The 15,228-nt window shown below is 36.1% G+C and overlaps 1 long non-coding RNA gene across 1 annotated transcript in view; it reads left to right on the top strand.

The window, feature by feature from the left end:
* The window catches only part of LOC121348840, a 95,156-nt gene extending 80,739 nt beyond the window's left edge, over nucleotides 1-14,417 (top strand). The window contains exons 4-5 of the long non-coding RNA XR_005954422.1: nucleotides 4,963-5,032; nucleotides 13,630-14,417. This is a non-coding gene — a long non-coding RNA (uncharacterized LOC121348840). The remainder of the gene's footprint in view (nucleotides 1-4,962; nucleotides 5,033-13,629) is intronic.
* Nucleotides 14,418-15,228: the final 811 nt, after the last annotated feature.

Below are 15,228 nucleotides of genomic sequence, written 5' to 3'. Positions count from 1 at the left end.
GTCACAAAAGCATATGAGAATCAACCCTTAGTTTACATTGAAAAAGTATTATATAACCCCCCTTGAAAATGTCAGTTCTGGGTTTATTCTTTCCCTGGATCCAATTGCTACACTGAAATCTGGGCAAGGTACCTTTGCCCTCTGCAAGGCAAAAAATTCCTGTGATATCTCTTCCGGGAGCCCCTTTCCCAAGTCCCATTAGCTGTAGCTATGAGCGCTCTTTTGCTCTGAACCCCATCTCTAACCATATATAGGTTATCATACCCCAAGGGATCCCTTCCCCTCTAGGAATCAAGCTCTCCACTGGAGAGTACTAGCATCAGCCCTTGGCTGTTCGTACATAATTCTTTCCAGTTCCCAGCCTTGTACGTAGCTCCAAGCATCCACTCTCTTTAATCTTCACCCTTTACCCTAGGCTGAACTACAGGGAGGCAAGGCCCTTTGACTCATCGAGAAACAAAATGATAGTTATTTAAAAATTCTTAATTTCCTTTGACAGCTATTCTCTATTATTATCTCCTTTGTGGCTCTGGGCTTTCCTTCCTCTCAATTCTAAACTGACCCTTAGACAAGACATTCTTTGCCTTCCTCTCTTCCTCACAGAGAAAAATAATTCTCAGTTCCACCATTTGCCTCTCACAAACCCCCTCTGACTATTTTACATCTGTATTTTCTGACCTTTTATTTCTTTCATAACTTAACTGTACACTGAGCCATTGGTCAAATTCCATACTTCATCCAGGGACTAAACCAGTAGCAGCTTTAATGCTGTGTAGTTTCTAGGGACCTCCATGAATTATTCTGAGGTAAGTTTGTGTTTATACATGTTTGTGAATAATGTACTGGAGAATTAGGAGAACAATAAAATAGAAAACATGAAGAGTTTAGGTTATTTGCTATCCGAACAGTACCAAAGAAACAAAAGGATTCTTACTTGACTTTAGAAAAAGGAAAGTATTTGTAAATTTTTCTTACATATCCCGCTGTCGGGGTCCGCTGTTATGATCCCACATCCCGCTGCTTTTTTTTTTTTTTTTTGTTTGTTTTGTTTTTAATGGTTTTTTTAAATTACATAGCTTGTTTACTAGAGAAATTCACACTATGATTGACTTCACTCAAGAGCTTTCTACTGCATTAGTACAAACTCTACTAACATGAACATTTATGAAAAAAGGATCATGGGAAGGGAAACCTGCTACATGTGACAAATCCCACCCACCGTACATTGCTCCCCATTCTACACATTGTGTTCATATTACAATTATCTTGGCCTTGTTGCTCATGATAGTAGTGGCACAAAATGACAAAAATATCAGTGAGGTTTGAACAGTTCTGCCAGCTTGGCTCTTAGGTAAAAGCTGACCCTAATTGTGGGCATTTCCAAGTCATCCGCTGTCTATGCAGATTGTGTTTAAAGATGCTCCCCACTTCACCCAAAATCTGGAGTTAGCCACTGAGATTGAACAAAGACACATAGAAAACCTTACAAGAACGTTGGAATGTTTCATTACCTGAGAATACTTCTTGTAAGGAGTTGATATTAGATGGATGATCTTTGTCCCTAGATGAATTCTCTGGGCACAGTGACTGATTTTGCAAGAGCTGTATCCTAAAATACAGACTTCAGGGCCTGCTCAGACATAGATATAACCAAGACCTGCCCCAAAAATGACAGGATTAAGAAATATCTCCTCAGGATCTGTTTTGGCTGTCTCAGCTGATACATAATGTATTTTAAAGCATGTGTGTAGGACATTTAGGGTTATAGAATGCACTCAAGGAGTCAGAAGCCAAGTTCACCACACTAAACTAAGACTCAATGTTAAGACCAAAACCACTTCAGGTTCTGAATTTTATTTTGTGCTGCTGAAAATCTTATATCCTGTGATTCTTGGAGCACACTAGGAAATTTTAACCAGCCAGGTTTCCTCTTTCTTTTCTGAAAGAAATATGAAGAAATGACCCATATGCAATGCTGATACCCCAGCGTCATACTGGCATGTCTTATAATAAAGCATGTTAAAAAAAAAAAATCTGTGAATCGATGAATAGAGATTTGTACCAAAAAATATTTTATTGCAGAAGAAAAGTGCTGTCTTTTTTGAAAAGACTGGCATTCTTCTTAATACTAGTGGGGACACTGAATCAGTAAAATAAGTACCCATTGCATTGGGTAACTTTATTTCATCTCTGACACTGACTGTAAGTGAAACGAGCTTGTTATTACATGTGAAGCCATAATGCCAGATTTTCTATGTTATGCCAAAAGAGGGTGCATTCCCATTGTGTAATTGCTATTTGAAATCCTTTTGTCATTATTTCAACACACAAAGTAGAGCTGAAAATGTAATTGGTCTGATTCCTGAAAATCCTAAAGGAAAGATTTATACTTAGCTATGCTCTGTACATTACAAAGCATACCTTTCAGGCTCTTGACCTCTAGAATTATTTATTCCCTCTGTTAACTGGTGAAGCTTTCAAATGTGGTAAGCTAGGCACCTAGGGATGAACTCTTGGGAGAAGAGGAAAACATGCATACTGCCTCTTACAGCTGGTCAAAAGAAAAAGCACAAAAAGGTGTGTTTGAAACCCTACTGTTCTCTGCAGAGCAGAAGATATTTTGAGAAAACACCTCTACTCCTACAAAATTTCCAAAATCACTCCTTAGAATAGGCAGCCAGATAAACAGGGCTTACTGTTTTGGAAGCATGCAACTCTGAGGGTAAGACTTCTCCATGGTAATGGATGAGTATGAATCTCCTCTGAGGGTCAGACTTCTCCATGGTAATGGATGAGTATGAATCTCCTCAGGCTGTGGAGAATCTAAAACCTCTGGGACCAGGAAAGAAAGAATACTACTGTGTCTGTGGAAACCCAGAGCACTGGGAATATTTCTCTCTCTGCTCTGGGATGTCCTGACCCCCAGGGCAGCACTGACTTTGACCCTCATTCATGGAGAACATTTCCTAGATTTCAAGATAGACTAGAATCCACAAAAGTGTGAAATAGATTATAAAGAGTAGTGTAGGTGTATCACTTGGTGAGAAATTGAGGTTTTGGGATTTTTAGTATGTTGTGGATTAAAGCAAGATGGAGGGCATGGAGTGTTGTCCTGGGTTTCTTCTTCATGCTTCTTCTTCCTTCTTCTTCATGGGTTTCTTCTTCACCCTTCCTGGGTGGCACTCTGTAACTGGGCAGAAAAGTCCACATTGCGGGCTCTTTGGGATCAGTTATTGGGTTAAAAGGCAAAATAATCTAGGTGTCAGTTCTTAATTGGATAGTTTAGTCTTAAAAGCCCTCGTAACAAGAGATTGTTAGCCATTTTGTGCCTTCTAATGAAAAGCTGCTGAACTCGCAGTAGTGAGACTGTTTTACTGATAAGAAATAATAAACACTGGAGTCTGAACATGAAACTACTGTCTCAAGTGCCTTCAATCCAGACCCAGAGAAACCGACAACAGGGACCCCACATGTGTCTTACTCCCTTCCTGGAGAATTGCAATATAACTATGTCAGAATAGTTAGTGGTCCATTTTCTAAATTTTTTAGATCTGTACATGTATTTGAAGAGAAAATATATATATATATATTCATCTTTTGTGTGCAGAGCAGAAATGCTTTTGCATTACTGATACAAGATATGTAAATATTTCTGAGGACAAGCATGTTTTTCATAATGGAGTTTCAATTCTCTAAAGCTGTGGTAAAGTCACCTTTCCTTGAGTGAATGAGTGGGAATTGGAAGAAGCAGGTTAACTCTCAGCTCAGACACAAAAATGCCTGCATGATGTTAATGAGCCAGTTAACTCACCTCCAGTTTCCAAGTACACAAAATAGAATATGATCAACTGCACATCTCAGATTCAGTGACAATTTTTAAAGGCTGTGAGATTTGAGATTTGGAATAGTTTGTTTGGTTTTTTTCCCCATAAAAGTAAATGTGGATAACAAAGCTTTTTGGAGAATTGTTGTGAAGTTGACCTGGCCTTTCTCATCTTGATTCCGTCTGTATTAGCACTAATTCTGCTACAAAAGGAGATCTGCAAAGTGAAACAGTTGATGCCGAGGACCTCATATGCAGACTAAAATTGTTTTTTTTTGTACTAGCTTTAGTTTGATCTGTGGAGTGAGTGGTTGGAATGCAGTAAGTAAGCACCTGGATTAGATCTGCTCCTGTTTCAACTAAGAAAAGTATTTATTTGCTCCAAGTGCACTCCACATTGTAACCTAAAAACATGTGTGGGCTGATCATCAATAAATTGAAAAGGACACTGTTGATGCAAACTAATACACTAATGTAATTGCATCCTTAGCCTCTCGCAAGGGTATCATATTTGAATACGGGGAAGGTTTTTTCCTATGTTTTCACAGAAATGAAATAGCATAAATTTCATCTTCTAATAAGAGCTCCTTTAGGGTACCTGCTTCTTTTACACCAGTCAGACCGATCAGCTATGATATATCCCAACAGTCCCTCTCCCTCAAATTCTCAATGTTATTTAGGAGAAGGAACAGATTCCTTCAACAAATCTTTTTAATAATAATTCTGAAAGAAATTTTTCTAAGTATTTAAATTTTTCCAGACAATGTTTTTCTTTATCTTCCCTCTTTTAATTCTGTAATTAAGTTTTAACTAAAAATCTTGTGCAGAACAGAATTCGCAGTTTTATACCTCTGTGTCACAGCTTGTTGCAGTGCGTTTTGGGGTGAGGCACCCCGGGATGTCCCCGGAGGGCCCCCTAGGCTGTGAGCTGGCTGGCAGCAGCAGGCAGGCAAGGACCATAATAAGTAAGTAAGAAAAATCACTGTAGCTACTTTTTTTGAGTACAAGGAAAGCAATAATCTGTGTGCTTCAATCTGGTGCAAAAGAGAGAAGAGCATCCTAACTCTCACAATTATGATAAAGGCTGGAAATGAGGCAGGGAAGAGGACCTGTGATGAAATTTTAACTGTCATTTGCAGACACGGATTGCCCCTCAACTGGGAGACTGTTTTGTGAAGACTTTCACATGGATGGTGAGGTAGGAGTATGGTAAGTCAGAAAATCTTTATTAAAGACTTCTTGTCATACACACAGAAAGGCGACTGAAAAGTATATTCACATATTTCGGTTTGTCTGTGTTGGAATACTAAGTGGAGTATAACAGTAACTAGGCATTTATCATCTTGCACTTGGGGTTTCAGAGTACTCCAAATCTGTTCTAGAAACAGCCAAAAAGCTTATGTGAAGCTATGCAGAAAATTACACTAGTAAATTTATATGTAAACTTTAAATAAAATTTTCTGATTGAATAATATCTAAATGCCCACCAATTCTACCTCAGCCTGGGCAGAGTGCCCACACTGGTTTTCAAATGGAATCTGTTCTAGTCCCATAATGCAGAACTAACTAAATCTGTTTGTTTTTAAATAAAAAGACAACAGATTGTTCAGGCAGGTTGCTATCTGACTAAATAAATACATTTGAAAAAGCATTATTAATGCATGTTCCAAATAATAGTAATAAAGAGCTTAAAGAGATGTTTGTACACACATATAATTCTAATAGTGGTCCCAAGCCTGATTATTCTGTCACTAATGAAAAAGCCCCTGTCACACCATGGTTGATTGTCAGATGCAATCCTCTGAAGCTTAGTGCATAAATATTCCAATGAACTCTTTGTGTATGTTCTTGTTAGAGCAAACATGTATAAAATTGGTAGTACAACTGCATGAGGTGTTTACAAGTTAAAAGAGACTTAATTCTAACACCTTGTATGCACCTGAAATGGCAGGATTTTCCTGAGAGCTATTTTTCAGTGCTTCGCTTTTCCATCTCCATTCCGATTATCAAAAACAACTGTAAAAAAGAGCAAGGAACTGTGTAAATTAAACAAGCTGCTAATGAAGATAATCATCATTTATGCAATGGAAGCTGCAGTTGATCTCTAGGGATCAGCTGATATGAATATTAGTTATTGTAGTCTCAAGAACTGTTCAACAGCCAGCATAATACAAAAATAGAGTACAAAAAATGCCAAGCTTCAATACTTAAAAACAAATGTTTTTCACATTTAAATACTTTTTTACAAACAAGATAAAATATACACTTATACAAATTAATTTTCACTTAACATGCTGCTCAGAAAGTCTGAAAAGACCAGCAGGCTCAGTTTTTTTCTATAATTATATGTCTTTCTTATGACAATCTCTTTTTCATGTTGAAATCATCCTTTCAAGTTGTCAGGAATCATCCAATAAAAATAACTTTACAGGTGCCATGAAAAATTATTAATATATTTTTGAGAAATCTAGTTTAAGTTTATCCTAACAAAAGGAAAATCCCTTCTGTTGGAAGGCTCTCTGTCTGCAATGAGTTAAGCTGATGCTGGATGTGGTGCTCCCACAGGCTCCACCAAGCAACATCTTTCCACAGTGTCAGCTGAGTCAGATAACAAGCTCCTTAAGGGGTCCATCACTCCCAAGTATGTGTACTTGCCTTTATTAACATATAAATAATTGTCTGGAATCCGTTCTTCCCATGAATGCACATCTGGATTCATTGATATAAATATTATTTTCACCACCTCTTTCTTTTCTCTGAAGCAGTCTTGGCAACCCACTGTCAGAGAACACGGGAGCAGAATGGGAAGCCTGTCCCAGTGATCTCTTGCTACAATCACAGCTAAAAAAAGTTTCTGTCCTGCCTGTCTTCAGTTTTTATGCATACATGCATTTTTATGCATAAGTCATGAGGAGTCATGAGGTTATTCCACATAATCTCTTTAATTTAGCACATTAAATATTAAGTGGTACATATGCGAACGTCATGCGTGTGGATAGCTTTCTAATCAGTTCTACAAGCCACAAGCACATTTCTTAGAAATGGAGTAGTTGATGGTGTACACATGAAAACAATTAAATCAGTAAAGATCTTGAAATGAAAGGTTGCTAGGATGTTTGAACATTCTAGCTGAAGAGGATATTATTGCTTTGCAAAAATTTGCACATGTGTATTTGCAGAAACAGCACAATGTCACAAGTAGCTAAAAACAAAAGCTGTTCTGGATGCATTACATGTTACTGCCACTGCATTGTCTGGAAAAAGCCTAGAAAACTGATCTCTGGATTCAGACATTGTCACTTACACAGCTTTACAAAGAAGATAGATTTCACATATTGCTTCCCTTCCTTGAAAAAAAAAAAATTGGCTACACTTTCATTGGATGGGTAAAATGAAAACCATGATTTAGGGTGAGCTTGAGAAAACTAAAACTTTGGGAAGAAATTCCACTGATTAAAACTAAAAGTAGAATATCTTTGGGTTGTAAATGTCACTGGGTAAAACAATGTGGTTTTATTTGTTCTTAATATCTTTGCTGATAAGAAGTTCAAAATATTTTAGTTCTTGATATCACTGAGGTAACATGCAAAGTGCAAGGTGGGGGTCATATTAATTTTTTCAAATTAATGTCATCATTGCTGGCTGTGTATAAATACTTATTATGTCAACCAGCATATTGCAATAGTGTTGCTTTTATTTTTTTCATGCAAATATTCTGTTTTGGGTGACAGTGCATTATTGTGAGAGGAGGAGAAGAAATGTGATAGCTCAGAATTGTAAACCAAAGTGTATGTTAAAGAAAAAGATGAAAGCAGAACTTCTCACCTCTGCTAACCTAAAATGAGATCATACTTATATGGGTAAACAAAGATGCAAGAGGCTAGGATGATGTATGACCACTAACCCTCACAAGTGAGGTTCCTGCATTGCTTTAATTAAAAAAATAATTTTGTTCTCATTCTTTTGTAAGGAAAAACTTGCTTCTCCCTTTCCAGAAAATGCATTGATTCTGTGACTCTTAGGAGAAGGAATTACTATTAGATGATACCATAGACTATTTTCCATTATCATCTGACTCTCTATTTTGTTATCATTGTTCTGTCAGTTCATGCCTTTGGATTTCAGAGTATCATCCTGGAGACAATATATTTTGCTAGGGAGCTGTGCCAGTGAAGAGATCAAAGACATGCAGCAAGCTAAACAAAATACTCAATGTCTACGCAGCTAAGCTAAGTGATGTTATTAAAACCTTTTTTCTTTCCATTGTTTATGCAGCCTCAATGGTGCAAAAATTTCAATTTTCCATTGTAAATACACATAGAAAAAGCTTAATTTGTGTAAGGGACTGATCTTTTGAGTGTAAAATCCAGGCAGCTTAAAAGCCAGTGTTACTGTGAAATTTGTAGTACTATTTTTGTCTGGCATCTGCCCAATCATTTCAGTCTAAAACTGTCCCTTTGGCAGATTTTCATAGTTATTGGGAAGAACTTTGAATTTTCTGTTCTTCTGCAGAATGCTGTACTATACGAGCATCATGCATACAATTGTCAAATTGTGTATTTGTCTGTCTGTCTATCTTTAGCCTATCTTAAACATGTCATTGAAGAAAATAAAGAAAAATAAGCATATGGTCTCTTGTACAGAACAAGTATCTCCTGAGATACAGATGCAGCCACATACAGAGTTCGGGAAAAAAATGGTGTGGCTAAAAACATCTGATCAAATTCAATCATTATGAAACCAGAAGATGTCACACTGGAAGAGCAGTCATAGGACAAAAGTATAGAAATTTTTGATAAACAGCTCTCTATAATGGGAAAACATAGGAGAATAACCTGTAAAGGAAGTGTCAAACCAAGCATACAAAATGGAATTTGGTTTATTCAAACCTGTAAGAGATTTCTATCACACTCAAATAGCCTATGCCTTTGACAACAGTGATTTTTCAGTCCTACAAGGCTTTTACTGATGTTACTGATATCCTTTGTAAATAAACATTTAGGAAACATGAATAGCAAACCATTCTATTTTTTTTCCATACTAAAAAGAATGTGTGACTTTTGTGGAGTAAGGCTTTTGAGAAGTAAAATTTAAGCTTAAAAGGGAACAGAATTGGACTGTATTGGCAACAAAAGTCACACAATATGGGCAAGACAGAACATGCAATTAACCAACCAGATTCTATGAACGTTATTAATATCAAATGGGAAGATGTAAATTCTCAGCAGTGTCCAGTGACAGGACAAGAGACAATGGGCACAGATTAAAATACAAGAGCCAAGGAGAAACTGAAAAATAAACTTGTTTTCTTGGTGTCAGTATCTAAGATCGGCCCAGCTGATCTAAGAATTCACTGATGACAACCCAGGAAGCTCACACCAATCTCTCCTGTCTCACTGTCAACTGACTGGATCTATTTCTTTGTCCAGGGGACAGTTTTCAGTCACCTAGAGAAACTAGAAGGTAACAGCATGAGATCACCTTGGGGCTGGATGAGAAGCTGGAAAAGACGAGGGAGTACAGTGCTTTTTTTGGTTAGGAGCAATCTATTATATTGGTTCAGCATCTCATTTCAGATGTAGGCATAGAAAATTGCAGAGCCTCGTGTCGTTCTGAGCAGTGCAGCCTGTGTACATCTCCAGAGAGCCAGCAACACAGTAGGAATCATGAGTTCAATAAAATGCGTAAGTAGTATTTAACAGCTTTATGTTTGGTACATTTGATGAGAAGCAGGCCCACTGAAAACAGGGAAGGAGGATTAGAAGGGCTAAAATTCACTTGGGAACAGGTAGTGGATATGGGCAGATACACTCTGAAGTTAGCTCATGGGATCTGAAAGCTGACATGTGCCTTGGAAATAAATAACAAATTCAGAACTTGCAGCACAGATGAGGGTTTATCTGTCCTTACATGTAGGATCCCTGATACTGACTTCTAGGACAGATCTCCAGTGAATGGCTCTGCTTTAGTTAAATCATATTTCCTCTATTTGAAAAGCTCAGAAAAACAGTGCTTAGTCTGAATGTTAACCTTCAAATGCCACTAAATACATATTTTCTATGGCCAGCTGCTAATCTCAGCTATAGCTGAGGGAAAAGTAGATATTGAATTGGTCAGTTGAAAGTTTCTCCATAGATGAATCCAGCTCAGGTGTCCCATTGTGATAGCACCTTACTGATGCTGATCTTCTAACTAACATTTTTAAAGGAAGATTTAAGCTGATGTATTAAGCTTTGACAAAGTGTTGTTTGTAGTAGGTGCTAACATTTTCTACAGGGAAAAAAGTACTGAAAAACTAAAAGTAACTCTGGGAAAATCCAGAAATGTAACATTACACCTTCAAAAACTTCAATTAAGTTTTAATCAGGTCCCAGGAAATGCAGCATTAGAATAATTTTCATAAGTCTCCTGAAACACACAGTGGCATGTTCTCTGTCAGAGGTTTCAATCAACTCAGACATGAGATCATATTTAATCACTACTACTGGTATTCTCTCAGTGTTTTCAGTGGAGTAAATGACAGTTTATTTCCAAGTATGCTGCCTGTTTAAATGAAATTGCTGAAACTCTAGCTCTCCTTCAGTACAGCATAAATCTATGGTTTATAATGCATGCACAGTGATATAAGCATTTTGTGACTTGAAATACATAAAGCATTTCAATTTTTTCTTGCACATTTAGGCAATATTTTCCCATTCCTCCTGCATTTGTAAGACTTCCTAGCCCAAGGCTGGAGGAATTGTGCTCATGTCCAGTTCCACCTGCAGAGGGTATTATCACAGAATCTGTTAAAGTTGGTGTTGCAGTTCATAAACAAGCATTAACATGGGTTGAAATAATGACAAACTAGGTTTCCAAGGCTGACTGCAAATTTTGATCAACTTCAGAAGTGAGTTTCCACTTTACTAACTTGAATATACATAAAATGAAAATTTCCTAATAAACTGGTCAATGGAAAAGGTTGTCCAACCATGACATTTAGTTAATTCTTTTTGGTCAAAGGCTGTTTGGATTATCATTAACCTACACAATAATTGGTAGATATTCTTTGCCTCTTTTTATATGAAATAAAATTATATGTTCATAATGATCCCATCTATCTTCTGTAAAACAGTAGGTAGAACTGCTCTCCTAATCAGTCTTGTCATAAATTACCTCAATATATCAGCAAATATAATGGCTTTTAATCAGTAAACAACATTTTGTGCAATGCAACTTTCATTTTTGATTATGTGGACTTTAGTTACTTGTAAAAGCAATGGTAATTTACTGTCCCTTTCCCTAAGGCTTTTCTCTGCATCTATATGGTTCTCAATGCATTTTTTGGTTTCTTTTCAAACAAGTTTGGAGACTTTTTTTCAACACACATGGAGGGATTCACACAGAGGAAGATGTTCTGACTTCTATGAACTATTTGCCAGCAGTATTTCAGGAAGGGATCAGAAATAGCTGTGCTGATTGATATGCTGGAAACTTTTAAACCTGCCTTCCCTCAGGAAGACTTTCATTGCTTTCTCTCCTCTGTGCCATTTTGCTGCTTTATCACATATGTATTTCAAGTTTGTCTGTCTCCAATGCCTGAACCCATAAATGTTCACCACACATTGTCTTCTTTTTGTCCAGAGTTTTTCAATTTATATATTTGAGTAAAAAATGAAAGAGTAATAGGTCATGTAAGTTGACTTCAGATATGTTCATTGCTGTTACACTTGCTAAGGGTTGGAAGTCCAATAAATGCAGAATCACAACAGCAAAACACGGACGTGGTTGACATCCTGCTCCAGACACAGTATATAATTTCCATTTAAAATACTTAAGTAAGTTCCCTGCTGCAAAATCCAGAGAAATGAACAGGAAAGAAAAATGTATTGAAGAAATGGTGATAAAAGATTGAAAAGATAAAAAAAGTTTGAAAATTTATACCTCTTTTGTAGAATCAGAGACACAGATTTAAATGCAAACCAATGAGGCATTGAAAATATGCAATAGGAATTCTATATGTTGGAGATTAAAACAAAACCACCTATGGTACTAAATTAAACATGAAAAAGGCAACTGAAGTTACTGTAAAAGAGAAATGCAAAATTATTTGTAGCAGTTTAGACTTATGGTTTGGGGTTTTTTATCTATTTTGACAATTTGCTATTCTGTCTTCCAAGAACTCTTTATGTATCTCATCTAAATATTGCTTACTGATAAATCATAATTAGCTTGCACTCAATTACCTGTCTTGCAATTATTCATATTAATCACCAGGAGTAATAGGTCATCTGTTGTTGAAGGTATTCTTCTTGGAAAAGAGACAAAGAATTCTAAAACTTAACAAATACCAAAGTGAAATAATTCCTGTGAGTCTGGGATTTTGGGAATTTGGGTGTGAATGCTGGGGATTGTAATTCCAGTGACTGGTTTTTATCTGTTGGATATGAAATACAGTACTTTATGGATTAATTCAGTAGTCTCAAAAATTTTTGCTGATGGCAGAATTGCAATACAAGCAAGCAAGAAATCAAAAGCAAATGAAATTCAAAGGTACTGTGAGTTACAAGTAAATATCTGACTGTTGCCATTGACTTCAGTGAATGTAACACACACTTAATGGGGTTTGAAATGCAGTAAGTGGCATTATACTCTTCTTTGTGGTGTTCATATTAGGATTACAAGCATTTACACCATGAGATATATTTTGACCTATTTTATATTTTCCAAGATAGATTTTTCTGTCTCAATATTCATATACACTATTCTTATAATAGCTTTTTATTGTATTTCAAAAGAGCATTTCTCTTATCTTGTGCATGCCTCTAAAGTGCTTTAAGAGATTTACTAAATGAAAGCCTCCTTTCCTTTTAAAGCTCATGTTCATTTTTTCATGCTGCAACATTAAGACTAAGTGCATATAAGTCTGTTCTCACAAAATTCAATGGACTAAAATCAACATTTACTTTTGTAATTTTATTCTAACTATATGCTAAAATTATTTCTGCTTTTGATGGAATCAACAGATTGGTTATATAAAACTCTTTTGCTTGCTCATGTTCAGATGTCCCAGTTTGCTCATAACCAAGAATCTGTCTGTGCTGTGAGACTTAACAAGCCTGACAAGAGAGCACCTGTTACAATCTTAAGTTCAAGAAAAGTATTTATCCTATTAGAACCTGTTCTAAAATAAGAATTACTGAGAAAGATGAAAGGAAAAAAGCTGTCAGGTCATTCTAATTTATGCATTTTTTTCATCAGCTGCTCACTGTTTGCACTGTTTACATGCAACAGCTTTTATAAGTGCATTACTCCTGCAGTGCCAATAAAGCCACAGACTAGTGTGTAAACGCCTGTGTAAATCATTTGCTAGAAGAGGAAGGAAAGATCCTGAGGCTGAATTTTTAATTGGAAGTGTTCATATCTCACAGATGAGCAAGGATTATGGTTTAGTGGTGCGTATTTTATGTTTACAACTGTCTTTGATTCTTGCCACAAGAAATAAATTGTGGGAGGGGATGAGGATGTAAATTAACATTTGAAGGGAAAAGAATTGAAGCCATTGTGGCTAAGTCACATTGATATAGATTTGAATGTTATATGCTTCCCTGTGTAGTGTCTGTATAGATTGTGTGGTCAATGTCAGAGAACCTTATCCTCACAGCAGAGAGCTAAATATGAGCAACTGCTCCGTATGGTAGAAATACTGGCATGTTTTGACCATGCTAAAGTAGATTCATTGAAATTCTAATCCCAGGCTCAAGAATTATTTAACAAATGCAGCTAAATCAATGAATGTATTTTAAACAGTGTATTTTAATTTACAGGTATTACAATGGAAAAAAACCCCATTTACTCTGTCCTTCATCTCTGAAGCACATCAAAGCCTGACTGAATTCTCTGTGTGAAGGAAGGAAGAGAAGTACCAGATGACAGCATTGGGCTGCTATTTAGACAAAGTAGAAGAGGAGTAGATCTGAACCATCAGCCTGTACTTGGCTTATGTCTAACTTCACTGTTAACAGGAATACAGCTGCAAAAACTTTAATGGACACATTTGCTTGAGAAGGTAACCTACCACCATGGACTCCTTTTATTTTTTGCTGTCAAAAGAATAGATAGGAGTTATCCTAAGGAAGTAAAAACGATAGACCTAAATATTAAAAGTAAGTGCTAAATAGAGAGCTGACATGAGTTCATCCTTCAAAGGGTACCAGATTGCCCTAAAAGATGATTCTCAGCATCAATAGAAATCATGGATATGTCAGATAATGGAAATGATGTTTGCTGGGAACTACAGCTGCCAGTTTTCCAGCTGACAATATGAGTGAATACTTGGGCTTAAAAAGTAATTTACTAGATATTTTATTGACAAATTATTTTTACATATGTACTGAATCAAAATTTATCTCTGAAGTTTTGAGCTATTATTTCTAATCCTGGTGATATACCCCAAGGAATAATTAACACTTTATGAAGTCCTGGCTTTTAGAGATTTTAAATGCCCATGTTTCTACCTCATCCTTTGTAATTGTTAAGCAAAGACACACATACTTATGTTAACCCACATGTTCTTAAATATCCAAATCAAATCTTCCAGACCATGGTTTTCCTTAATTTTTTTTCCTGAATTACCCATGCAATCTAGAGCTAGTGCCTCCTTTTTCCCATAGATACATGACTGATATAAGTTATGGAAAATGTCAGTGTTCAAATATGGACTGTTTCTTCACATCTGAAAGAACTAAAACTATTATGTATTTTTGAAGATGTTCTGATTCTAATTTTTTTCTATTATAAATTAAAAATGGCAACCTGAATTAATAGTCCTATTCATGTTTGCACTTAGTAAAAAACTATACAGAAGCAAATTAATCCAAAATCTTTCATGAAATTCTTTTGTACAATAGCAATTTCCACTGCTGCTCATTGAGAAATAAGGTTAGTGGATTTAAATTTGTTTTCCTTTCATTTAAAACAAAAGGATTAGTCAGAGAGTTCTATTCACAAATTTAGAACGCAATAATTAAAAAATCATTTGGAAAATTTAATATACAAGTATGTTACAGGACAGTATCCAGTTTTCTCTTCCTTGCCTGTCTATTGTTGTAAATGGGTAAGTGGGTCTGAAGTGTATATTGCTCTGAATTACAACCAAGGATCTGGACACTTTCATCCTGGGAAAAGTTGACATGCACACTTGAATTTTAATCAGTAAGTCCTGTATTTTTCCAGTGAACTTCATCAAAGCTAAGATACAACAGCTCTTTTGCATATTTTAATAAGCTAAGACATTTTGTGATAATTCCCTCAACATTTGGTAAAAATGCCTCATGGCTTCATAGCTCTAGGATCACAGACTTTTGGTCCAAGAATCACACTCCATCTATTCCAAAATAACCCTGTGAAATATGTAACATATATGT

This window comes from Pyrgilauda ruficollis, unplaced genomic scaffold (genome assembly GCF_017590135.1).
Source record: "Pyrgilauda ruficollis isolate IOZ18807 unplaced genomic scaffold, ASM1759013v1 scaffold1, whole genome shotgun sequence".
In the NCBI taxonomy this organism is placed as follows: domain Eukaryota; kingdom Metazoa; phylum Chordata; class Aves; order Passeriformes; family Passeridae; genus Pyrgilauda; species Pyrgilauda ruficollis.
The sequence above is the reverse complement of the archived record's forward strand: the minus strand, read 5'-3'. Positions and strand labels throughout refer to the sequence as shown.